General features: G+C 40.8%; 1 long non-coding RNA gene across 2 annotated transcripts in view; it reads left to right on the plus strand.

Moving 5' to 3' along the window:
- The first annotated feature begins 21,146 nt into the window (after positions 1 to 21,146).
- The window catches only part of LOC110215527 (uncharacterized), a 46,643-nt gene continuing 40,185 nt past the window's right edge, over positions 21,147 to 27,604 (plus strand). For both annotated transcript variants that reach the window (XR_013483079.1, XR_013483078.1), the window contains exon 1: positions 21,147 to 21,284. This is a non-coding gene — a long non-coding RNA (uncharacterized LOC110215527). The remainder of the gene's footprint in view (positions 21,285 to 27,604) is intronic.

A 27,604-nucleotide genomic window follows, 5' to 3' on the forward strand; every position in this document is an offset into this window, starting at 1 on the left:
CAGAGCCACACAGCTAGTGAGTGTTATGTGTTTGTGGCCAGATTTGAACTCAGGTCCTCTTGACTCCAGGGCTGGTGCTCTATCCACTGCACCACCTAGTCACTCCAAATCCTTACCCTTCTTTTTTTTTCACTTCTTTTTTTCTTTTTTAAATTTTATTAATTTATTTTGATTTATCAACAATCACTTCCATATGCTTTTGAGTTTAAAATTTTTCTTCCCCTTCCTCCCCATCACCCTCCCCAAGATGGTGCACAATCTGATATAGGCTATACATTTACATTCCTATTAAACATATTTTCACAGTAGTGAAGTTGTAAGTAAAAATTAATACCAATAGGAGGAACCATCAGAAAGAGGAAACAAAACTCAACAGAAGAGAGAAAAAAAAATGGCGATTCAACTTTCATAGTTATGATTATTATCTGTGTCTTTCTCTCCATCCTTTGTTCCCCCATTTATGCTTTTCTTTCTCCTCTCTCCCTTCCCCCCCTCACCAGTACTATGCTTTTGACCACTGCCTCCTTCAGTCTCTCCTCCCTTCTATTATCCCTCCCCCCTCTTCCCTTGCCCACCACTTCTTCCCTCCCCATCCCCCTCCCTTTTCTTTCCCCTTTTCCCTCCTACTGCCCATAGGGCAAATTAGATTTCCATACCTAACCGATTATGTTATTCCCTTCTTGAGCCAAATCTGGTGAGAGCAAGGTTCAAACAATGCTCACCCCCTCCCTTCTTTCCCTCTGCTGTAATAGGATTTTCTGTCTTTTCCTGTAATGTAATTTACCCTTGTCTGCCTCCTCCTTTCTCAGTACATTTTCTAAGATCAGACTAATCCACTTACTTGGATCCATTTAACCCACTTGATTAGATTTTTTTTATCATTACATCAAAGTCAACTAATATCCACCCTTTATGTATACTCCTTTAACATGGTGTAATAACAATACAGTTCTCAAGAGTTGCAAGTGTCATCTTCCCTTGTAGGATGTAAACACCACCCTTATTAACATTTTGTATCTTTCTGTCCCATTTACCTTTTTATGTCTTTCTTGAATCTTGTACTTGAAGATCAAATTTTTTGTTGAGCTCTGGTCTTTTTATCAGGAAGTTTGGAAGTCCCTATTTCGTTGAATATCCATCTCCTCCCTTGAAAAATCATCATTTTTGCAGGGTAGTTGATCCTTGGCTGCAATCCAAGCTCCTTTGCCTTAAGAATATCATGTTCCATGCCCTGGTCTTTTAATGTAGAAGCTGCAAGGTCCTGTGTAATCCTGACTGTGGTTCCATGATATTTAAATTGTTTTTCTGGCTGCTTGCAGCACCTTCTCTTTCATCTGGTAATTTTGGAATTTTGCTATTATATTCCTTGGTTGTCAATTTGGGATCTCTTTCAGGTGGTGATGTGTATTCTTTCTATGGTTATTTTACCTTCTGGTTCTAGGACTTCAGGCAGTTTTCCTTTATGATTTCCTGAAAGATACTGTCCAGGCTCTTTTTTTCATCATGATTTTCAGGTAGTCCAATGATTTTTAAATTGTCTCTCCTGGATCGATTTTCCAGGTCGGTTGTTTTACCAATGAGGTATTTTATGTTTTCATCCATTTGTTTTCATTTTTTTGTTTCTGTTTCACTGATTCTTGCTCTCTCATACAATCATTAGTTTCCATTTGTCCAATTCTAGTTTTTAACAGATTGTTTTCTTCTGTTAGTTTTTGTACTTCCTTCTTCAATTGGCCAATTGTATTTTTAAGGGATTTGTTTTCTTCAGTGTACTTTTTTTCCAGTTTGCCAATTGTGTTTTTTAGGGACTTGTTTTCTTCAGTGTACTTTTTTTCCAATTGGCCAATTGTATTTTTTTAAGGACTCTTCTACCTCTCTCATTAGACTTTTAAAATCCTTCTTGAGCTCTTCTAAGAAGGCTTTTGGGCTTCAGACCAGTTCATATTCCCTTTTGATGTTGCAGATGTGGTTTGTTGACAATGTTGTCCTCTTCAGAATTTCTGTCTTGATCTTCACTCTTCTCATAATATGAATCTATGGTACATTTCTTTTTACTCATGGTTTCTTTATTCCCTGGCCTTTAAAGAGATTGAGCTCTCCTGCTGGGGAACAGAGGGCACTGACCCAAGCTTCTTGTGTTGGGAGCCTAGGTCTTGGTCACTGGCTTTGTGTGCTGGGGCCTCTTATGTTGGCAATTGGAGGCTGTAGGTTTCTGGCAGCTTACCTCGTGTTGGGCTGGAATCAGCAAGGCTGGAACTTTCAGGCAATTCTAGGTTGCCTGCTTTTCCTTTCCTTTAGCTTTCTTCAGCTCCTTTTAGATGGGTGCTGCAGGGTGTTTATCTGCCTGGGGCCCCTTGCAATGCTGCCTCCCTGTTTCTGCTAATGCACTGGGAGATTCCTTTGTGGTAGAGTCTGAGGCACCTGGTGGTTTTCTGAGCTGGTTTCCACCAGTTCCCCTGCCCTCACTGAGGCACTCAGAGGTCCAGGTGTTGGTGTTTGCCTGCTCTACCACCTGGGCTTCAGGATCTCTTCCTGGTTTACAGTTGGAGGCTGTGGGATTCTGACAGCTTACCTGGTGTTGGGTTGGAATCAGCAAGGCTGGGACTTTAGGAAGACTCTAGGTTGCTTTCTTCAGCTCCTTTCAGATGAATGCTGCAGGGTGCTTATCTGCCTGGGGCCCTTTGTAGTGCTGCTTCCCTTATTTTTGCTGAGGCACTGGGAGACCCATTTGCTGGGCTGCTGCACTGCTGTTCCCTGTCTTTCTTCTAGTTCAGCTGTTCCAGGTTTTTTTTTTCTGGGCTGATATTTTCTGGGTTTCCAGAGGTTGATAGGGGAGGGTGAGAGCAACTACCTTTTTACTCTGCCATCTTGGCTCCCAGAAGTGGAAACAAATCCTTCCCCTTCTTAAAGGTCCAGTTCAGGTACTATCTCATTCATGAAGCCTTCTTTGATCCTCTTCCCCACCTTTCACCCCAGCTAGAAGTGGTCCCTCTCACCAGAGGTGCTCATCTTCCCTGAACACTCCATACACTCCTGTATTAGAGTGTAAGCTCCTTGAAGGCAGGGTCCATTTACAATTTTCATTCGCATATCCATAGTACTTAGCATAGTGCCTCCAATGTGTTGTTATTTTTCAGTCATTTTCAGTTGTATCTGACTGTGACCCCACTTGGGATTTTCTTGGCAAAGATACTGGAGTGGCTTGTTATTTCCTTCTCCAGCTCCTTTTACAGATCAGGAACTGAGGCAAATAGTTACATGACTTGCCAGAGTCACATAGTTAGTTAATGTTGGAGGCCAAATTTGAACTCAGGTCTTCCTGACTCTAGGCCAGGCACTCTATCCACTGTACCACCTAGTTGCTTGTAATGTAGTAGTGCCTTAATAAATATCATTTTAGTTGAGTTGAACTGAGTGCTCTTGGGTCCAACCCAATTATCAACGTGAACCATTTTGTAAACTAACAGAATGTGCTTAAGGTCATTAGATTTGGTTCTTCAGTGTTTGGAAGAGGAGATTATTTATCAATCATCTAGAAGTAAGCTTTGCCTCATGAATTTAAGGGTCTTAGAGGCCACTGAGTCTGAGCCACAGAGAAGTTGAGTGATTTGTCCAAGGTCACACAACTTTTAAGTGTTTGAGGCTGAATTCCTTCTTTTTATCTACCTCTTCATGCTCACCTCCCTCACATAAGTGACAAAGGACTACTCTGGAGGGAAAATGTCTCTAAATAGCAAACACAATCCAGATGTACCAAGAATAATCCATTTACTGACAGAGGCCATTTTTGTAATGGATTGAAAAAAATCAGGAGGTGGGTGGAATTAAGGGGGTGGATTCTTTATACTAATCACTTATGATGCATGATGTAAACTATCCCTCTGGCAGTGTCAGTTGTGGGGAAGATGGGACAGCCCCCACTGGATCCTGGATCCTTTGCTGGGGTGTTCCAATATGCTCATGCCCAATTTCCAGCATTTTCTTGTTATCTAAGAAATGGAAACATAGAATTACAGGGTATTGACATAGCAACAGGGTTGTCACATATTTTAGCCCATTGAGATGTGTGGGTATGAGCGTGTTGACTCAGAGTGATATGTATCTGCTTGCAGTGCTTGCCAGTACCGTACAATTAATTTTCTTAAATGTGTCCATTTCTAATAATATCACTAGGGTAGGGCACCAGCTGAATGATCACACAGAGCTTCCTCTTTGCTCCTTCTCCACTGACCGAACATATGGTCAACCTAGGACAGGTTGATTCAAGTCAATAAATGTAATTAAGTACCTTCTTCCTCTGTGTAGAGTACTGTGCTGGGTCCCAGGGAATAAACATTGATGAATAAGATGTGGTTCCTTTGTGCATTTAGCTCATTGGCAACTCACCTTCATATGGTGCTTTCAAGTTAACCAAGTGCTTTCCTCACAATGACCCTGGTGCAAGTATGTTATCCCTGTTTTAAAGATGAGGAAACTCAGGCTTACAGTGGTGACATGACTCAACCAGGACACACAGCTACTCAGTGGCAGAGAAGGTATTTGAATCTCGGCTTCTAGTTTCCAGGTCTGGTGCTCTTTCTATCCTATCTCACTTACCATTTAGTTAGGAGGGAAACACACATAACAGGAAGGAAGGAAGTATTTGTTCAGGATGGGGAAGACATGGATATGTAAACAGGTAGCAAGGAAGGAGCTGGTAAATAGGGAGAGGCTGAAGATAAGAGAGAGTGGGGATGATAGGAACAGGAATCTACCGGAGAAGACAAGATGGGTAGGAATGGTTTCATTGCCTCCTCTCTGCCTACTATGTGACTATACAAGGCACTGTGCTTAGCAATGGGGTTAGAAAGAAAGGCAAAAATATGGTTCTTGTTTTTAAGGGGCTCATGCTCTAATGAAAGAGATAATACATCAACAAATTGTAGATATAAGATTTATACAGTGTAATAGAAGGTAACCTGAGAGGGAAGGCACCGAGTAAGGGAGAACTGGGAAAGGCTTCTTGCATTAGGTGGGCTTTGAGCTAAGTCTTAGAGCAAGGAGTTGAGGGATGGAGGGTGAGCATTCCAAGACTAAGATCTGAACCCAGGTCTCCTGACTCAAAGTCCAGTACTCACTATATTAAACTTTGCCACTAGAGACATTGGTCAATCAGCAGGCATTTATTAAGAATCTATCATTTTTATTAAGTGCTGACTATATGCCAAGAACTGTGCTAAGTGGTAGGGATACAAAGAAAGGCATGGACCCCACTTTCTAATGAGGGAGACAACGTGCAAATAGCTACGTGCCTATACGATACATAAGGTGTAGTTGGATAATAATCTTAGATGGGAAGCACAAGCAGTGATGGCAGTGGGGTGAGGGTGGGGAAACTGAGAAAGGCCTGTTGCAGAAGGTAGGGTCTGAACTGAGACTTGAAGAAGGTCAGGGCAGGCATAAAGCAGAATTGAGAAAAGGGAAGTATAACTGAAAGGTAGTTTCAGAGAGAAGGCTTTGGAGGTGTGCATGTGTGAATGTGTTGAACTGGGAAGAGCCTCTTGCAGGAAAAAGTGAGGAAGGCACCAGCCCATTGAGGGGACACCCTTTGGCAATTCTTGGGAGAACAGAGATAAAAGTCGTGTGGCATGAGTAGGCAGCCACTTTATTAGAGGAAACTCTTGAACTGATATGAAGAACATACAAGCTGTTCTCAAGGTCTTATTGTAGTTTTAAGTTTTATTAATTCAGAAGTATAAATGTTACAAACTTGTAAAATTATCATCTGAAAGGTTAATTATTTAAATTATAAATTATTGATATTTCTTATTAAAATTCAACATCGCTACCTTCTTGTGCTATACATATTTGTAATGTGTAATCCTGTCTTTAAGATTATCCAAAGAAATTTTGACGCATATTAAAACAAGTTTGGATATGACTCCAATGAGAAAAAATTGAATGAGCTAGAGCAGATGAGTGAGGTGGCCAAGAAAGACTTCCTTTGCCCATATGCCAGCCTGAGAAAGTGTCATCAAGAAACTGTTGCCTATGCATTACTTTTGTATTATGTCTTGTCTTATTAAAATTAACGTTAATACATATTTCAAAAAACTAACAAAATCAAACAAGTGTAAAGGAAAGTTAAGTAATTAAACTTCCAAATGATGTTTCTTTTCAATATTACAGAACTTATACTTCTGAGGTTACTAAAAATTAAAACTGCATAAGACTTTTTGGGATATCCTATATCTAGTCCCTATAATTTGACAACAGAGGTAGTTCAGTTACTTCTGAGTAATAGTTGTAATAGTAGTAGTAATGGTAGTAGTATTAATGGTAATAATGGTACTAGTGGTGGTAGTAGTAGTAGTAGTAGTAGTAGTAGTAGTAGTGGTTGTGGTAGTGGAGGTGGTGGTAGCAATAATGATTGTGGTAGCAGTAGTGATGATAGTGGTGATGGTAGTAGTAGTTGTGGTTGTGGTGGTGGTGGCATGGTGATGGTAGTAGTAATAGTGCTGATGGTGGTAATAGTAGTAGTGGTGGTGGTGGTGGTAGTTGTAGCAATAATGATTGTAGTAGTAAAGGTGATAGTTGTGGTAGTAGCAGTAGTAGTAGAACTCTTTAAATTACATATACTTTCTCATTTGATCCTCACAATAACCCTGTGAGGTAGGTGCTTTAATTATTCCCATTTTACAGATGAGGAAACTGAGGTGAACAGAGGTGAAATTACTTGTCCAGGGTCATACATCTATGAAGTGTCTGAGGCTGGATTTGAACTCTTCCTAACTCTGAGTCCAGGGTTCTATTTACCATGTGTGCTATATAAGGCTTAGAAAGATTGTCTTGTGGTCAGAAAAACCTGGATTCAAGCTCCCCCTTTGCCATGTACTGGCTGTGTGATCAAGTCAACCTCTCCGTGCTCCAGGCAAGTCTCTAAGACTATAGGTCTCAGGGGAAGCGGTCGGTCTGCCTTGATTGACTCCCTAAACCGATGAAATCAAAGGTCTGCTTTAAAACAAACAAACAAACAGATGTGGTACGTTTTTTCCTCCCTTGATTTCCCTGTGCTGATTTGAATGTATTCTAGGGTTGGATAAATTGGGAAAGGAGGCCGTAATACCAGTGACAGTTAATACTTATACAACTAATACAACACTGTGTTAATCATCACAGCAATTTACCCGATGCTGCCAATTGAGTCACATCTGAGCCCACGCCCCTGAGCAGGTGAGTAGGTGATCTAAGACTGACATCTAGTGGACAGAGGTATATTTGCAACCTTCACGTATTTTATTTTTGCAAGTTTTAGATTCAGTAAACATTTATTGTACCTAAAATTATTTACAAAATCCTCTCCTTCTCCCTTTCTTATTTATTTTCCTATACTCAAGCCCAAGGTCACTGGACCTGGGTTTAGACCAGAGGGCCCAAAATATTCAACATTCATCACTTATTAGCTGTGTGACCCCTGGGAAGTCACTTAACCAACCTGGGACTCAGTTTTACAATATGTTAAATGGAAAGGGGATGGTGAACTATCTCATCTCTGAATTTCCTTCCAGCTCTAAACCTATGATTATTCTCTATGCCCCCCAACGTTCCCCTGCCCCGACGTTATTTGTCTCTGAATTCTTTACCTTATTCTGGCCCCTGACATCACTTAAATTTTTTTCTTGCCTCAGTATCCCTCATTCACTTTCTTTTCAAAAACATGTACATGTATTTATTTTACATTACATAGAAAATAGACAATATCTGGTATAGCACACATGGCATATAATAAAATATATAAGATAACAAGACAACATCTTAGTATGCCATAAGTAATACTTTGGTTTTTGTTTTTTGGTTTTTTTTTTGGTGAGGCAATCAGGGTTAAGTGACTTGCCCACAATCACACAGCTAGTAAGTGTAATGTGTCTGAGGGCGGATAATACTTTAGTTTTAGTCTTGGCTCTAGCTATGTGACTTTGGGGCAAAAAGGGAAAATGTCCCTTCTCTGGGCTGTAGTCTCCTTTTTAAAATAGTGGGTTGGACCCAGTGATCCCTACAGCCCCTCCCAGCTCTAATGTTCTAATGAGGTCACTCATCAGCACCTCTGTGTAATAGCCAAATGTAATCTCTGATCAGTCACATGTGTTTATTTACAGAAAGTCCGAATTTATTGTCTAACAGGTATTTTCCTTTTCCTAGGAGGCTTGAATGATTTCTGTTCACAACAGAAATTGTCTAGCAGCCGAAGTGCTTGAGCCGTTTGGAACAAACATGAGACTCAGCTGAGGTCTATGAATAAATAAGTACTTTAAGAGCAATCCAAACTGCTGAATTCAGCAGGCAGTTAACGGAGAGCAAAATCTGCAGACTGGTCTACCAGGTTCCTGAGAACCAAGCTGGCCACGTGAAATCTCTGCACGATCACCTTTGGAGCACAGCAGTTTTTCTCTTCTCAGATTTTTGTCTCATAGAGTTTCCTGATTAGATTTCAGCTGGCCAGCTTCCTGCAAGCACCGAGGATATGTTCAAGCAAAACATTTGCATCTCATTCACTTTCCAATAAATTTTACACTAAACTTCTTCCTTTTGTCCTTGGCTGATTGCCCCTATAACTCTATACACCGAATCAAATGGTTAGGAGAAAGTTCAAGACTTAAGCATGCTCTTGCTTAGAGATCCTGCGGTCAGTCAAAATGTATTAAAAGCTCGTCCTATGTGCCACACACTGTACTAAGCACCAGGCATGTTATTTGTGGTTTGGCCTTTTGGTTGTGTCTGACTCTTCGTGACCCCATTTGGGGTTTTCTTGGCAAAGATATTAGACTGGGTTGCCATTTCCTTCTTCAGCTCATTTTACAGATGATAAAACTAAGATAAACAGGGTTAAATGATCAGGATCACACAACTAGTAAGTATCTGAGGCTGGATTTGAACTCAGGTCTTCCTGACTCCAGGCCTGGTAGTCTATCCACTGCTCTACCTAGGCAGAACACAGTCCCTGATCTCAAGGGGCTCATAGTCTAATAATGGGTGAGAGAGCATGGAAAAAATACTGTGTACAAACAAGCTATATGTAGAGTAAATGGGAAGTAATCAACAGAGGGAAGGAATGAGCATTAAAAGGGCTCCAGAAAGGCTTCTTGTAGGAGGTGAGATGACAGCCAGCACCTGCAGGGAGCCAGGGAGGCCCAGAGACGAAGAGGGGAAGAATTCCAGGCACGGGGAACAGCCAGAGAAAATGCCTGGAGCTGAGAGATAGGCTGTCTTGTTCAAACGGGAAGGAGGCCCATGTCACTGGATGGAGCAGTATAAGGGGGAGAGTAAGGGTGAAGAAGACTGGAGAGATAGGAGAGGCCCAGGTTATGAAGGACTTTGAATGCTGAACAAAGGATTTTAGTGAGGCGTCTGCCAGGTTATTAAATATCTCATGGCAAAAGTTTCCAGGACTGTCCCCAGGAACCCACTCCAGTCTCCAGCCCCCTTTATCTTCAGAAAGTATTTCCAGTCCAAGCCCTTCTGAAATGAATCATCTTCGAAAATGAATACCATTTCTAATAACATCAACAACAATGCACCTTGTTATAGAAATCCAAGCTTTACAAAATGTTTTCCTCACAATGATGCTGAGAGATAAGTGTTATTAAATACTTCTTTGCAAGGAGTAATGTATGAAGTGAATTTGAGTACTGGTTGTCAAGCTTGTAATATAGCTGGGGAGACAATACAAAAAAAAATTGAAAAAGCAAGTAGAGATTGTCAAAAGTGTGGGACTCCATAGGTGCCGAGGCAGCCCAAAGCAAAGGTAAGAGAAGAAAGGTCTATTGGAGGAGAAGTTCTTCCAGGAAAAAAGTCTCACATGACTCTGATTCTCACTTGCCTTGCTGATTTTCCCAGGTTAAGTGTAATTGTTTTGGTCAATCAATTGTGGAAATTATATCCAGCACAGCATTTTTTTTTTACGATAGTAAATGAGACATCAATCCAATAACAGAATCATTTAATTAGGATAATAATTATAGCTAACATTTACATAACACTTACTATGCACCACAAATTGTGCTAAGTGCTTTAAAATTATTATCTCATTTAGTCCTCATAGTAACTCTGGGAGGGAGGTGCTATTACTATCCTCATTTTATAGATGAGGAAACTGAGGCAAACAGAGGTTAAGGAACTTGCCCGGTATCACAAAGCTAGTAAGTGTCTGAGGTTGGATTTGAACTCAGGTCTTCCTGACTCCATTGTTCTATCCACTGTACTAGCTGCCTATATATGCATGTGTGCATGTATCTCTCTCTATATGTATATATACACAATACACATATGTATACACACCTATATATATACATACATATAACACATATATGCAGAGGCACACAATGCACGTATTATATGTTGTGAATTTTAGAAATATATTATAAGATATATAAGCAGTATAAATGATTAGGAAAATAATTGAGTAAAGAAATGATTCTCTGTCCCTCATAAACACACTGGTGCCATTCCTTACAGGCTTGGGGAAGAATATAAGCCTAATTTTCCCCCAGTCACTGTGCTAAGGGCTAGGGATAAAAATATAAGCATAAAGGAAGATGGTCCTTGCCCTCAAAGAGCTTATGTTCTAATGGTGGAAAACAAAACACAAAAGGAAGCTGGAAATGGGGCTGAGGCCTGATAGAGAAGTCCTAATTGTAGCCTATTTAGAAATAAAGAGATGGCCGCCTGGGTGCCTCTTTAAATGGAAGTTTGGGAGGAGCTGTCCAACCAGAAGGAGGGGCCGAAGGTGCTGGGGGTACTTCCCAGTTGTGAATTTCAGCCTGGAAGTGATCTTCCACAGGGAAGAGTTCTGGTGAGCATGATGGAGAGTATGGTCCGGTATACTCCCTTCTAATTATCCCGGAATATTTGGAGAGAAACACAGTTGCTTCAAAACTTATGGCTCCAGTGTTAAAAGCTCAGGATTCAAGACCCTTGGCAGTAGGTTAGGATCTGGTGCAATCTTTCTGCTTGGCTCTGGAGTTGTCAGGCTTCTGTTAGGATTCACATACTTACTGACTGTGTGACTTTGAGTAAGTCACTTAACCTCTCTGTGCTTCAGTTTCCTCATCTGTAAAATGAGGATGGGGCAGTTAGGTGGTGCAGTAGATAGAATACTAACCTTGGAGTCAGAAGGTCCTGAGTTAGAATCTGGCCTCAGAAACTTATTAGCTGTGTGACCCTGGGCGAGTCATTTAACCCCAAGTGCCTCAAAAATAAAATAAAATGGGAATAAAACAGTACTTACTTCCCAGGGTTATTGGGAGGATCAGAGGAGATAATATCTGTAAATATTTGTGCTTTGTAAATCTTAAAGCACTGTATAAGTTTTATCATCATCATCATTATCATCTTTTGGGTCCCTTCAGAAGCTCTATTTCTGTTTGACTCTCCTCTGCTCACTTGCTCAGGCATACCCCAGGACCCCTTTGTTACCCAGTCCTCCTCATCCTCCCATTTGTCGTTTCATTTTTATTCCCCCCAGGTTTGTGCTTCCTAGTATAATCCCTAATCCAGGCTCATGGTCCCATGGGAGTCTGACGTGTCCTGAAGCTTGTTCCAATGATCAGAAGCTTCCTAGCCTCGTAACTGTGGGTACATGACTTCATGTTGACTACTTCCCCTCCAAGACAGAGCCATTCCCTGATTCCTGAATTGCATTTCAAAGGCATGGATTGATGGAGGGAAGGCAGAAAGCAGTAGTTCTGGGAAGTTTCACTTCAGGTTTTTAATTTTTTTTTCAAATGTTGAGGGAAAAGGGAATGGTAGAAAGAGCACTGTCCTGAGGACTGGGCAGGATCTGGGTTCTAATCCATATTTTCCCTCTAGTTATCTGGGTAGCCTTAGGCAAATGACTTCTCTCTTGACCTCAGTTTCCCTATATCTAAAATGTGGGGGTAGGACTAGACCAGAGATTCTTAACCTGGAGTCTGGAAACTTGTATTTTTAAATTTTAATTTGATATTTAGTATTTAAATATGTCATTTATTTATAGTTATATTTAGTTCAATTTTATTTAATATTTAGTATTTAATATTAAATAACTACATTTTAACATAATTGGTTTCTTTTGAAATCCGATCTATTTTTTGCATCTAAAAATATTATGAGAAGAGAGGTCCATTGGTTTCAGTAGACTACCAGAAGGATCTATAACCCCAAAAGGATTAAGAACTCCTGGACTAGAAACCTTCTAGATCTACCATTTGATGATTCTTGCACAATACCTTGACATGAAAGATGCCCCAAAGAGCCACCAGCCAGCCCTCCTGTAGAAAACAGCTATGTGTTCCTCCTCACACAACTGAGTTATGCTCTATCTCTGACCTGATTGCAACCTGCCTTGGGCAGAGGATCAAATCTCCAATCTATGTGCACATTATCCTAGAGGGCTCTTTCTTCCAAACAAGCACTTTTCTTCTCTCATTTACTCAAAAAAGAGAAGCTGAGAAAGAATGGAACCCGACCTAAGTTCCTCCAGGACTTAGCCTGAATTCATTCTGGGCTTAAATATTTCTTCAGCTGGTCCCGAGCAGTTACACTGGAGGAGATGTCAGTTGATGAGGCCTGCATTTTTCCACCTGTTAAAGGGCCTAGAGTTGGTGAGGAATGCAGCTGCCCCAGGACTCATAAGGCTATTGCTCCTTGGCTGATTGAATAGTAATTTTTAACCCAAAGACATGAGATGTGAACTTCCCTTCATCGCTCACCGGCCACAGAAAGATGCCAGCTTTAAAATTATGAGCTTTTTATTGGTGCTTCCAGAGTGACATTTTGAACCATGCCGGTACTTATTCATTTCTGGTTATCAGCATATTGTAATGTTTTCAAACTGGCAGTTGAAGGTAAGAGATAAACCACAGCCAACTTCAGACTGAAAGGCGCCTGTGACGTATTTCACAGGTTGTTGATTCTTTTTTTTTTAAAGAGATAATATATATATATATATATATATATATATATATTGACCCTAACGGGGTCACCTAGAAATAGTTCATCCAAGGACTTGAAAGGAAAGCATGAATATGATAACTGAAAGGCATCAAGAACTCCATTCACCAGTTAGAATAATTTCTGTAGAGAGGAATATGATGAGGGAGAAAGACGGCTGGATTTGGAGTCAGCAGACCTGAGTTCAAATCATAGTTTTTTCACTTACTTCCTGTGTGACCTTAGACAACTCAATTAATCTCTTTGGTTTTCTTACCTGGAAAAAAAGATGTGATTGGGTTAGGTTGCCTCAAAGGTTCCCCTCCAGATCTATGACCCAGTGATGTAGCAGAGAGACAATATGATCCCAGGGTATGAGTTTGGTGGGATGGGGGAGGAAGAAGGTAAAGCAACGAAACTTTCTTTGGGGATATTTATGCTACTGATAAGAGCTTACTAGTTCCTACTTAAAAATAAAATATAAAATAAAAAACAGGGCTTTTACAGGATAAGTTGAGAGCTAGAAGGGACTTTAGAAGTCACTTAGTCTAATTCCCTCATTTTATACACAAGTATCCTTAGAGATAGCAGCTAGGTAGCATAGTGGATAGAATGCCAGGCCTGGAGTCAAGAAGACTTATCTTCCTGAGTTCAAATCCAGCCTCAGACACTAGCTGTGTGACCCTGGGCAAGTCACTTAATCCTGTTTGCCTCAGTTTCCCCTTCTGTAAAATGAGCTAGAGAAGGAAATGGCAAACCAGTCTAGTATCTCTGCCAAGAAAACCCTAAATGGGGTCATGAAGAGTTGGACATGACTGAAGAAACAACTGAACAACATCCTCCCTGAGAGGCAGTGTGACATAGAAGATAGAGTACAGTATTTGGAGTCAGTGATACCTGAGTTCAAATCCCACCTATGGTATTTACAAATTATATAACCATGGGCAAGTCTCTGAGCCTCAATTCCTTATCTGTAAAATAAGGATAATATATCAGCAACACTTCTCTTCTTGGGTTTTTTGGGAGGTTCCAATGAGATAATATATGTTAAATGCTTTGCAAGCTTAAAAACCCTATATTAATGTATACTGTTGTTATCTAGGGTGGGGGGGAGAATTTACATGATTACTATATATATAAAAGGAATAGCAAGTTGTACATAATAGATTTGCAACTTCCATGTACAATCATCTTTTTTATTAAACTATGCTATGGAAATAATTGTTTTATCCCATAAATTAAAAATAAAATAAATAAAAATAAAAAACCCTATGTTAATGTGTATTGTTATTATTATTTCCAGAGGTCATACATCTAGTAAGTAGCAGAGTAGCCAAGATTCAAACCCAGGTGCCCTGAATTCAAAGCTGGTAACTCTGACCAGGCAGAAGAATACTGTTTCTCCCACTCCAGCCCTAGCTAGGTAAGGATTAATTTTTCAAGCCCTTTCTCTTTATAGACACTGACAATAAGGCTCAGAACCTGAGCAGCTGTGACCTTGCTTTGTGGTAGCCCTTATCAATGACCACTTCTAACCATCAAATACCCCTCCAAGTTTCAAACTGATTCCAATCTCATCTTCCTTTATGAAGCAAAATGACAAACCAAACCCCGATGTGGGCCCAAGACACGTTCTAATATTCTTTATAATGTTGCAAATTTGGTTGAATCAGTCAACTCCTTCAAAGAGATTGTGGTACAATAAGGGAAAGGATAATGATTCTAAACCCACAGGACTGGGTTTCGAATTCTGTCCCTGAGGCTAACTATTTTTATGACCCTGGGCAAAGCACTTTAATTTCCTGAGCCTCAGTTTCCTCACTTGAAAAAAATGAGGGTATCAGAAATGATTCTCTTTGAGATCCTTCAATTCTATGATTCTCTGAAACAGAGACAAAGGTGAAGGGCCAAATGGTCAAACTGAAACAGATTTCACTGTGTTTCATCAACCCCCAACTCGGGAACAAGTAACAACTACACATTGACTCTTGAAGAAGTGAGTTTCCTTCCAGTTTTGTGGGGTGAATAGGGAGCTGTGACTATCATTCAGTAAGCCCAGGGAAGTAAGCATAAGAATCGAGAGTCTCAGGATAGGGCTGAGCAGTCTTACATCAGCAAGGTAGACATGCAGAACATTTCTCTTGGGCTGCCAGCTAAAACCAGCATTCCTGTGACCACCCAGGTGTAGTCTATCTCTTCCTCCACCAGCAGGTAGCTCAACCCAGCAATCCTGAAGATAGATGAAGGGACAGATGGCTGCAGTGCTTTTTCTCCTGTCTTCCTCTAGGTAAATTATGGTGCTTGAGAAATGCAGAGAAGCATCTTCAGGAAATACACACACATTGGGCTCCATAAAACACTTTTACAGCTATATACATTCTGTTTATTTAGGGTTTTTTTTAAAAGGTGAAAACACATCAGAGTAAACCACTTTCCCCCCCCAGATTTTTATCTTGCTTGGTTTTATTGCTATCTTTGACTTTTCAGAACACACAGCTCTTCTTGGCACGCAATAAATTAAAGGGGAGAAAGGAAAGACAGGAAGGAGGGGGAAGGGAAGGAGGGAAGAATGGAGGGAAAAAGAGAGAGGGAAAGACAGGAGAAGGGAAGAGGGGAAGAGAGGAAAAACGAGGAGAGGGAAGGGTGTGGACTACTTTGCCAAGGAAAGGCTACAATTGTAAGCCTGTATTTTCCTATTCTTATACAAAATGTAATTGGTATAGACGCCATTCTGCCTAAAAGGGTTTTTTTCCCCCCACATTGGCACTGAACCTAGTTTGGACACGCCCAGGAGGAGGTCATGCTGGCAAATCCCAGTGGGCAGCTTTTCAGCAGTAACTTGGAGATTACCCCAGGTGTGCCCTACAGACGGGCTATTCACATTCCAGTATTGGCCAAAGCAGAAAATGCTGACCCATATATGTGGCAAGATGGGGGTGGGGGAGAAGGGAAGGGAGAAGAGCTCATGTAGAAGTGAAATCTCATGAGTGAGAAGGGCTACTGGGCTCAGGGGGATTTTTCATGGGCCCACAACTTAGGACCACTGAGTTCTGACCAAAGCTTTCCTACCAACCCATTCCATCACCTGTCCTATGTCTCATAACTACACCTACTTCAGTTTTCTCAGCAGAAAAATAATGGTTTTAAGGGGATGGGAGGCAGCCTGGCAGAGTGGAGAGTCAGCTAGTCTCTGAGACAGGAAGACTTCTCTTCTGACTTACCTCTAACTTGGCTGAGTGACTTTGGGCAAATGACTTAACATCTCAATGCCCAAGACAAGTTTATAAGAGTCTAAGTTGTATTAGAGCTGCTGATGTGCCCTAGGAAAGAGAGACAGAGAGAAAGACAGAGACAGAGAGACAGACAGAGACAGAGACAAAGACAGAGAGACAGAGACAAAGACAGAGAGACAGAGACAATGACAGAGAGACAGACAGAGACAAAGGCAGAGAGACAGACAGAGACAAAGACAGAGAGACAGAGACAAAGGGAGAGAGACAGACAGAGACAAAGACAGAGAGACAGAGACAAAGGGAGAGACAGCAAGGGACAGAGATAGAGACAGAGACAGACAGAGACAGAGACAAAGACAAAGAGGGACAGAGACAGAGACAGAGACAAAGACAGAGGGACAGACAGAGACAAAGACAGAGAGAGAGAGACAGGGAGAGACAGAGAGAGAGAGAGGGAGAGAGAAAGACAGAGAGAGAAAGACAGAGACAGAGACAGAGACTTATTTTCAGCTGGATTCCTTATGTCAATGAAATCATAGATCCTGTTAATAACTCTTCCCCTCCCGGCTCCCCACCAGGAAGGCAGAATTGGGATAGTAAGAGAAAAAGAAGTGGAGTTATTATCCTTGGTGGTCGCTTGCTCGCTGATTACTTTGCTTGCCAATATTTTGATTTTAAAGGGATATCTGTAGGCTCAAGATAGCAGAACACAAATGTTTAATGAGAAAGACAGGGCAGGGGAGAGGGCTTGTCCAGCTTTCATTCACCAACTTTCTGCTGGTCCCACTGCCAGCTTATGCTACCATCTCCTTTCAACATGCCAAGGGACTGAGGACAATAATCTCTGTCTCTGTGATCATGTGTTAGAATGAAGGAGTGGGGTAAAGGGAAGATAAAAGAAGATGAAAAAGAAGGGGAACAGCAAAGGGCAAGGGAAAGAGGCCAAATTTGGGGTCAGAGGATCGCATTTGAAATTCTGGCTCTGTTACTACCAGGGTGACTTTGGACAAGTCACTTAATCTTTCTAGGCCTCAGTTTATTTCCTCTAAGGTCCCTTTTCAGCCTAAATCTATAATTCTATGAAGGTAAAGAAATTCAGCAGGGTAATGAGAGGGAGCACTTTGGAATACTTTCCATTGGTTTAGAAGGGAAAAGGGAAGATAAAAGCTTGATTACTTGATTACTGACCCATGACCTCACAGGTCATTCCTGTGAGGTATTCCAAGTGAGAAATAGTGAGATAAGGTAGTTTGGGAAGTTTGGGCCAAGTCAACATACTACTAAGGGTATAATGAGTAGATATTAAAAATATGAAGGCTACCATTCAAAATTATTAAATGTAGGCGGCAGGTAGGTGGTGCAGTGGGTAGAGCTCCTGCCTTGGAGTGAGGAGGACCTTAGTTCAAATCCAGCCTCAGACACATAACACTTACTAGCTGGGTGACCCTGGGCAAGTCACTTAACCCCAATTGCCTCACCAAAAAGCTAAAAAAAATTATCAAATGTATAAAAAGCAGTTAAACACAAGGAAATTTGGGGGAGAGATCACTAGCAGTCGGGGGAATCAGAAAAATGAAGGAAAGAAAGGAATAAGCATTTATACAGTACCTGCTATGCACTAGGCACTGTACTGAGTGCTTTACAAATGTTATTTCATTTGATCCTCAGGATCAAATCCACTGCAAGGTGCGTGCAGTTATTATCTCCATTTTACAACTGAAGAAACTGAGGCAAACAGAAGTTAAGTGACTTGCTCAGGGTCACACAGCTAAGAAATATGTGAAGCTAAAATTGAATTCAGGTCTTCCTGATTCCAGACCTAGCACTTTATCCCTACCTCTTTGTGCACAAGTTGGTGATTGAGCTGTGTCTTCAAGGAAGAGAAGGTCTCTAAGAAGTAGAGGTGAGGAGGATCCTTCTGGTTCTTTGGAACTGGCATTCCAATGGGGCAGCTAGGTGGTGCAGTGGACAGAGCGCCCGCCCTGAATTCAAATTTGGTCTCAGACCGAACACTTGACACTTAGTAGCTGTGTGACTCTGGGCAAGTCACTTAACCCCAATTGCCTAAAACATTAAAAAAAAAAAGGAACTGGCATTCCAAGCATGCAGAATGGCCAGAGCAAAAGCATGGAGATGGGAGACAAGAATGTTCTTTATGAAGAACAGGGAGAAGCCAGTTTGACTGGATTATAGAGTACAGGAGAGGATGTAACGTCTTATGAGGAAAGATAGGATAGGGGCCAGTTTGTGTAGGGCTTAAAAATCTCTATTTGTATATATTTTATCTTAGAGGCAGTAGGAAGCCACTGGAGTTGTTTTAGTAGAAGAGTCACAGTATCAGATCTGTTTAAGGAAAATTATTTTGGTAACAGTATACAGGATAGCAGAATGAAGACAGACTTGGAGGCAGGGATACCAGTTAGGAGGGTGTTACAATAATCTAAGTGAGAAGTGCTGATGGCTTGAATTAAGATGGAAAAAGGAAGAGAAAGGGTTGGATGTGAGAGATATCACAAAGACAGAAATAACAAAATTTGGCAACTGATTGGATATATGACGTGAGAGAGTGAGGAATCTGGTATGATGCTGAGATTACAGGAAGACAGGCATTTGGGAAAGAGAAGAGTTTACAAGAGAAGACCATGGTTTTAGCCTGGAGCGTGATGAGCTTACTATGTATCTGAGGACATCCATTTTGAAATGTGGAATAAGTAACTGGTGATGCAAGACTGAAAAGCCCAGGGGAGAGACTAGAGCTGAATATGTAAATCTTGGAAGTCATCTGCATAAAGATGAGAGTGAAAGCCATGGGAGCTGATTAGATAGAGTATAGAGGAAAAAGAGAAAAAGGCCTAGAACGGTATCTTGGGAAACATTCATGGTTAGGGGGCTTGATATGGATGATGAGACAGAAAAGGAGGCTGAGAGTGGTCAGAAAAGTAGGAAGGAAACCCAGAAAGGTGTCACAAAAACCCAGAGAGGTATCTGGGAGGAAAAAGTAGTGAATAGTGTTAGATGCAGCAAATATTTTGGGAGGCGTGAGAACTGAGACAAGACCATTAGCTATGGCAATTAAGAGATCGTTAATCACTTCAGAGAGAATATTTGAACGATGAAGTCTGACAGCAGACTGCATAGGGTGAGGAGTGAGAGGAGAAAGTGAAGCATTGAGAGTGGGCAGCTTTTTTTAAGGAGTTTGGTTGAAAAAAGGCAGAGAGATATAGAACAATAGCTTGATGGGATGGTAGGGTCTAGTGAAGGTTTTTTTTTTTTAATGAAAGGGAAGACTTGAATATTTGTGAAGGGAGTAGAGAGGGAACTAGTTGATAGGGAGACAGTTGAAAATTCAAGAGAGGAGAGGATGATTGAGGATTCAACTTGCTAGAGAAGATGAGAAGAGACAGAATCAGGTGCACATGGCAAGAAGGGCCGCTTCTATCAGAGGCTAGATGATGTCAAAGGGGTTTTGAGATGAAGGGAATGGGAGAAGTGGGAGCTCATGTCAAACGGTCTCAATTCTTTCAATGAGCCAGGGGCATATATGGGGTTTGAGGAAGGAAGAGAAAGTTTGGATTAACTTCTGTGGGGAATGAGAGAGAAAATCAATCATGGAGGAATAAAAGGATATGGCAGATAGAGAGCTGGCCTTAAACTCTTGGTGTTTTGGGCAATTCTCTCACTAAAAATAGCAGAGAAAATGCTGACCTCCATTGGTTGAGGGAGCTTCTTCACCTGGGCGTCCACCACCATACTGGTGAAATTACAGTTCCCTTTGTATGCAGAGCACCAAGCTGAAGTCCTACAGGGGACAACTGGACAGTGATTCATTGACCACGGGCTGTGCTAAGAACGTACAGAGCTAGACTTTATCCCATCCTAATTTCCTGTCTGTCTACTTAGCTTTGGTCCACTTTCTACTTCATGTCACCTTTGGGGGACCCAAATTTGAGGGAGAAGTCTTTAAGTTTGTGTGTGAGAAAAATGCAACACATCTGGGAAAGTCTGGATATAACTAGATCAACTTTAACATGGAATTGTTGTTGTTTTCCAAATGAAGAGAGGGCTCTAATGAGACTGATTTGTCACAATTATTGACTCTCACTCATAAGGAAGACCTGTAAGGTCTGCTCTGATGATAATAAATATCTAGCATTGATACAACAGTTTTAAAGTTTGCAAAATGCTGTACATAATGTTATCTCATTTGATCCTCACAACCATCCTGTGAAGTCGGTGCTATTAATCCCCATTTTACAGATGAGGAAATTGAGACCAAGAGAGGTTAAGTGATGATTGGCTAGGATACCCTCTGTAGATTGCTCAGAATCTCAGGGCAGTCCTGGTTAAGAAAAGCAATAAAAGTATCAAAGCTATCAAACCAATACGCTTTATGACACCATGAGTTGTAGAGGTGGACGTTGAACTGACTTGTCATCTAATGATTTCTGAAGGACTTTATCACCTCTGGCTTTCCATTCAGGCAATGCCACATCACGTGGACAGGACATCAGGCCTTACTTGGTATGCCAGTGCTGGAGGCTTATGGGAAAAGAGATGAATGAATGGGTGAAGCCTGATTGCAGACAAATCCTTGGACTCACAAGGCTAAAAGGAGCCTTCCTTGAAAGGTCATTGAGTGTATCTCTTTGCCTCTTGGGGAAAAGTACTCTCAAATCATCCCAAGAAAAACAAAACAAAACAAAATAAAAATCTCTTAGCCCTCTCTGAGTAACAGAGTCCCATGGCTAATTACCCTTACCATCAGGCAGTGTGTCCTTGAGACTAGCCCATCTCTTCCGTTGCATGCTGGGCCTGTCCCCTATGAGCCTGTGCTCTGTGAATACATTGAGGAGTTAATTTTCCTCACGTATGGATGGGGCCCCAGTTGTTTCCTTTGAGGGCTTTGCACACAGCTGGCTGCTGTTTGCCTCACACATCCTGCTTCCTCCATTCCCACAAACAGACGATTCAGAATAAACATCCTTCCAACAGGGCGCTCTTTGCCATTTCCTCCATCCCTTGAAAGCAAGAGGTTTTAAAAAATGAAGCAGTTTTTGAGTCATCAAAATGCCAAAATCACAGAGGATTAAATGTTTTGAACAGCAGGTAGGAGTTTCTATGTATTTTACCGGTGTAAGTTAAGGTGGTGGGGGACAGTAAGCTGAAAATTAAGGGTGGAGGTATTTGTTTGGAAAAGACAACAGCTTAGGTAAGCACACAAATTAGAAATTCCAAAGCTGAGCTCTCATCTCAGCTGTGTTGATGATTAATAACCTCAAGCTAGTCAAATAACTACCCGGAGCCTCACTTTCTTCCTCTTTAAAATCTGGAAAATGGTGATCTCTAAGATCCCTTCTTAGAAAAGGTAACATCTAAATTTCGCTTTCAGATGATAAGGAAGAATCATTTTTCAAAAATGTTCTCTTTGAATATAGGGTGTCACATAAATCTGGACAGAGAAGTTGCCACCAAACCCTGCAATAGAGCACCCAAAGTTACTGGTCCATCGTTCCCAAAAAGTTGAAGAACATTTATTAAGTACCAGTTATGTTCTGGCCAATGTGCTAAGATCTAGGGATTCAAAGGAGGTAAAACAAAAACAAACAAAAAACCCAAACCCCAAATTCAAAATCCCTTCTCACAAGGAGCTCACAGTCTAATAAGGGAGACAACATACACACAGCTATGAATAAATAACAGACATGCGGATCATCTCAGAGGGAAGGCCTGAAAGTTAAGAAGGACTGGGAAAGGCTCCTAACAAACGGTGGAACTTTCCCAGGGACTTGAAGGAAGGCAATGAGGCCAGTGGGTGGAGATGAAGAGAATGAAGATAAATGGGGGAGAAACAAAAAAAGAAAATATTATCACTCACGTGGCAGAAAGAGTTAATTATCTTGTGTGGATGTGGAAAGTGGTTGATTCCAAGATTAACCCAATCGCTGTCATTTCTGGAGTCTGGACAGGTGGCAGAAGGGGAATGTGTTACTCATGGCAGTTTTCTGAGAGGTACAAAATACCCAAAAGCTAATCACATAGATGCAGATTATTTCATGTATACTGTTTATCCATATGCCTTTGCTTTTTTTTTGTTTTTGGTCTAGATTTGTGATTTCATCAGTGTAAGGACTTCTCCTAAGAAAACTCTACCAATGTAGGCTGGTGCCATTTCTAACTTTAGGATTTTAGAGAGCTGCCTGAGGCAGTGCGATACTAAAAGTGGCCCAGGGTCACATAGCCAGGATGTGTTAGAGGTATCAATATTTGTGTAAGCTTATCCAAATTTTTCATTACCATTACTATTAATAATTTTAGCTAATAGTTGCAATAATTGGGGCAGCTAGGTGGCACGATGTATAGAGCACCAGGTCTGAAGTCAGAAAGATTCATCTTCCTGAGTTCAAATCTGGCCTCAGACACTTACTAGCTGTGTGACCCTGGATAAATCACTTAACCCTGTTTGCCTCAGTTTCCACATCTGTAAAAATTAGCTAGAGAATGAAAAGGTAAACCACTCCAGTATCCTTGCCAAGAAAACCCCAAAAGGGGTCAAAAGAGTGGGATATGAATGAAATACCTCAAGAACAACAAAAGCAATGAATTATAATAATAATGGACATTTCTGTGGCATTGTAAAGTTTGCAAAGCACTTTACAGACATTATCTCCTTTGATAAGTGTGACTTCTTTGTGTGGTTAAGTACTACTGGTGTTAGGAAGGAAATGAGCATTTGTTAAGTGTCTCCTACTGCTAGGCCCTGTGCTAGATGCTTTACAAATGCTATCTCATTTGGTCCTCACAACAACCCTGAGAGGTAGGTGCTATTATTATTCTGATTTTTTACAGTTAAGGAAACTGAGGCAAGCAGCAGTTAAGTGACTTGCCCAGGCTTACATAGCTAGTGTCTGAGATAAGATTTGAACTCAGGTCTTCCTGACTCCAGGCCCAGCTTTCTATCCACTGTGTCACCTAGCTGCCCCTAGAAGAGCTAATATTAATAAAGTGCCTGGCACATAGTGTGCACTTAATTAATATATGCCTGCTCCCTTTTCCTTCCCTGATTTTTCAGGAGCTTCACAAGGACACTATGAAACAGACTTCCTGACTATGGGTGGGGACGGCTGAGTGAAAGAGCCTGGATTGTTTAGAATCAAAGATTTAGATCTGGAAAGAATCTTATAGGTTATTGAATCCAGAAGTGCCAAGCCGCCCTGGGCTGTGGCCCAAACCAGATAAAAATGTAGTGAGGAATATTTAACAAAATAAACAAAAATACAATTAACCATAGATGATATTACATTTTAAAAACTAAGTCAACCTGTGGCCTGCATGGATCTTCATGCATGGATCAGGAGCCTCATTCTGATTTGAATTGGACACCACTGATCTTGTCCACTCCATTCCTCCTCCTTCTCCCATTTTATAGATGAGGAAACTGAGAGGTTCCACAATTTGCCTGAGGTCACCTAGGTAGGAAGTAGAACTGCAAAGCAACAGGGGAGGTTGTCACAGATACCAAGCACCTCCCTAGTTCCACACTCAAATAAGGAATTCTTGTTTAAAATGTGTTCTCACAAATGTTCTACATGATTGCACATGTAAAATCTACAACAGATTGCTTACTGTCTCAGGGAGGGGGCAGGGGAAGGATAGAATTTGGAACTCAAAACTAAAAAAAAAACCCACATGTTAAAAATTGGTTTTATGTATAAAAACATATATAAAATATGCACATTCCAGAAAAAAAAATTTGTTCTCACAGACTTGAAAATAGACCAAAGAGACAGCGTGGTATGTTTGGCAACCCTACTCAAGCATCAGTTCTATAAGTGTGACTGGGCTTTAAATGATTTGTTATCAGCATATTAGTTATCATTATTCAGTGCCAATGATAATAATAATAGTTATATATCTATATCCATATCTATCTTGTTGTTTAATTGTTTTCAGTCATGCCTGGCTCTGGACCCCATTTTCAGTTTTCTTGGCAAAGATATTAGAGTGGTTTGCCTTCTTCTCCAGCTCATTTTACAGATGAAAAAACTGAGGCAAACAAGGTTAAGTGACTTGCCCAGGGTCACACAGCTAGTAAGTGCCTGAGACCAGATTTGAATCAGGTCTTCCTGACTCCAGGTCTGGCACTCTATCCACTGTGTCACATAGCTGCCAAATGTATCTGTATCTATCTACGTCTATATAAAGAAGTCCTAGGTTCCATAACAACAACAAAGTATCATTTGCTCCTTGTTATTTTCTACCTGTTATACCTGGATTAAGTATGTCATACCGAATGGAATGCAAGACTTGGAGATAGAAAAATTTGGGTTCAAACATTGCACCTGACACTTGTGTGATCAGGGACAAATCACTTAACTGCTCTGAGTCTCAGGCAAGGACCTGGATTGATAGGGAAATAGATAGTTATAGATGTTATAGACAGTTGATAGGAAGGATAGACAGAGTTGGAGGGAGTTTCTGAACCATAAACCATATAATTGGGTCCAGATTCTATTTGGCTCAGAATTTATTGATCCTTCCTCTCCCCTCTGCCCTTCTTCCTCCCACTCCAAGCAAAGAAGGAAGATAAATATGAAGTCTATTGAGTCAAGGTAGTTGTAAGTGATCAAAAAAGCAGCCTCTGCCTGTGAGCCCACAGCACCAAACATCCAAATGAACAATGATCATAGGACTTAGAACTTGAAAGGACCTTAGCCATTAGTTACCCTAACCCACTTATTTTACAGTGCAGGAAACTGAGGTCCAAAGAGGTTTGCCCCTAATCACATCATAGCAGAGTCAGGATTTGACTGCAGCTCCTCTGACCTCAAATTTAGCAATCTTTTTACGATCAGCTGGATGTTTATTCTATGTAAAGTCAGACACTCTGATATTTGGAAATGCTCAGATAATGGACTAACTAGTCCAATTTTTGCCTGAATAATGTAGATACAGTTATAACTATGCAGATATAATATAGATACAGTTTATAGTTTTATATATATAATATAGATACAGTTTATAATTATATAGACATAATATAGATATAGTTTATAATTATATAGTTATAATGTAGATATAGTTTTGTTTTATATTGTAAATATATAATTTTGGAAAAGTGGACCAATTTTGATTAATTGCAATTAATAAGCTCTTGCCACTTTCTGACAGAAAGAAGAAAAATATTATCATTCTACAATGTTGATGTTTAAAAAAAGGCAAGAAAATGAGTTGATCACTTAATAACATGGTAATATAAATACAGTAGGTAGAATTGGGGGATTTTCAATGTAAAACACCTATGTTTCTTCTTTTTTGTACTCCCTGCTGAAATCTGGGGACCTGATGCTTCTGAAACATAACTCTTGGAGTTGAAGTGATTGGTTTGTTTTGGGTTTTTAATATTTAATAATTTTTTTTTTCAAAGGGGCTTAAACCCATTCTGGGGCAAACAAAGTGGATTTGGAGACCATTTGACATGTGCTCCAGTGAAAGAGATTATCTGGGTTGAAAGATTCAAATGTTATCCCCAGTTTTCTACTGTGCTTAACTCAAAGGCAAGTAGACATGGTTTTGCCCAGCAGTGGCATTTGTTAACCTCTTGCACTCATACATAGATTGACTTCTTATTTCTCATGTCAAGATAGAGGCAGGTCACAGTGAGATACCAGGGAAAAGCATATTGGTTTTGGAGTCAGAGGCCTGGCACTAAAACTAGGCTCTGCTACTTAATAATAACAATAGACAGCATTTTTATAGTGCCTTAAGGTTTGCCTTAGCAGGGCAGGTAGGTGGCATTATAAATAGAGCACTGGGCCTGAACTCAAGATTTATCTTCCTGAGTTCAAATCTGGCCTCAGACACTTACTAACTCTGTGACCCTGGGCAAATCACTTAACTGTTTGCCTCAGTTTCCTCATCTGTAAAATGGGCTGGCAAAGGAAATGGCAAACCACTCCAGTATTTTTGCCAAGAAAACCTGAAATGGGGTTACAAAGGGTCAGACACGACTGAAATGACTGAATAACAACAAAAGATTTGCAAAATAACTTACGTTATTTCATCATATTTTCACAGTATCTCTGCAAGGTAGGCTTAATTATTATCCCCATTTAACAGATGAGGAAACTGAGGCTTAGAGAGTTACGACTTGTCCAGGATCACACCTCTAGTAGGTGTTCAAGGCGGGATTTGAATTCAGGTTTTCCAGACTTCAAGTATAGCATTCTATCTGCTGTGCCACCTAGCCCCTGTTCAAATCATTCTACCTTACTGGGTCTCAATTTCCTCATCTGTAAAAGGGCTGAACCAAACAGCTTCTAAGATCCCTTTTAGCTCTAACTCTGACTTTGTGATCTTAAAGTCATGTCTTCAAACTTCTCTGTCACATCAGATAATGATCAATGGAGTTACAATGGAAAATTACAAAAATAACAGCATTCTTAAATCATGATAATGTCTATAGAGTTGGCCTCTGAGTCCAGAAAATGTAGGTACCAATCCCACCTCTGACACTTCCTCCATAAGGTAAGTCATTCATCCTCCTGATGCCCCAGACAACTCTCTAAGGTTTTAAGTCACAGAGAAGGTGATGATAGGCATTGGAAGGAAGTCTACTCCTTACCAGAAACTCCCCATGCCAAAGAAATAGCAGGTTTAGTTTAGAAAAATAAGAAAAAGGCTCATACTAGACAGGTATGAGAAAGGACATTGGTTTCTGTTTTCTCTCTATCCAGCAAGGCTAAGATCGCAGAAGTAATTCCCATGTCATAGTTCTGTAATAAAAAGATTTCTCCAGACATTTTAGTAGAGATCTCGGTTTTCAGACCATCAAGATGACCCTGGGACCTTGACACCCGTGTCAGATTTCTAGGATCTACTTGTTTTTCTCCAGAACCTTCCTAACAGAATGCCTCCTTTCCTCCCATTCTAAGTCTGCTTCTAGTGCCCATATCTTGTTGCTTCTTCCATGCTCTCTTCTTTTCTCCTGGCTCTAATGATTTCAAAGAAGACTCCAGTGATAGGATTGTAAGGTATCCCAAGGCCCAAGTTTGAGGAATGGTGATCTAGATCAAATTTCAGTAGGAATACCACATCTTTGTTGGGTCACCATGCATGTTCCACTCTCCCAACTATGGGTACATACATTCCCAAAGCTCTGGCCCATCTTCTTTTCTGTCTATGCCCCTTCTTGGTGATCTCATCAGCTCCTATGGTGCAGCTCTTGCAGACGACTCTCAGATCTACCTAGTCTTTCTCTTTAGCTTAGATTCCTGTATCACCAACTGCCTTTTGGGCTTTTCTAACTGTATGTCCCGTAGTTATCTCCAACTCAGCATGTCCAAAACAGAACTCATTCTGTTTCCCACAAAATGTTGCCTGCCCAACGTGGTAAGGCCTTGTGGCTGTTAGGTACTGCAGTAGACAGA

The sequence above is a fragment of the Phascolarctos cinereus genome, unplaced genomic scaffold (assembly GCF_003287225.1).
Source record: "Phascolarctos cinereus isolate Bilbo 61053 unplaced genomic scaffold, phaCin_HiC Scaffold_726;HRSCAF=1367, whole genome shotgun sequence".
NCBI classification, from domain to species: Eukaryota; Metazoa; Chordata; class Mammalia; order Diprotodontia; family Phascolarctidae; genus Phascolarctos; species Phascolarctos cinereus.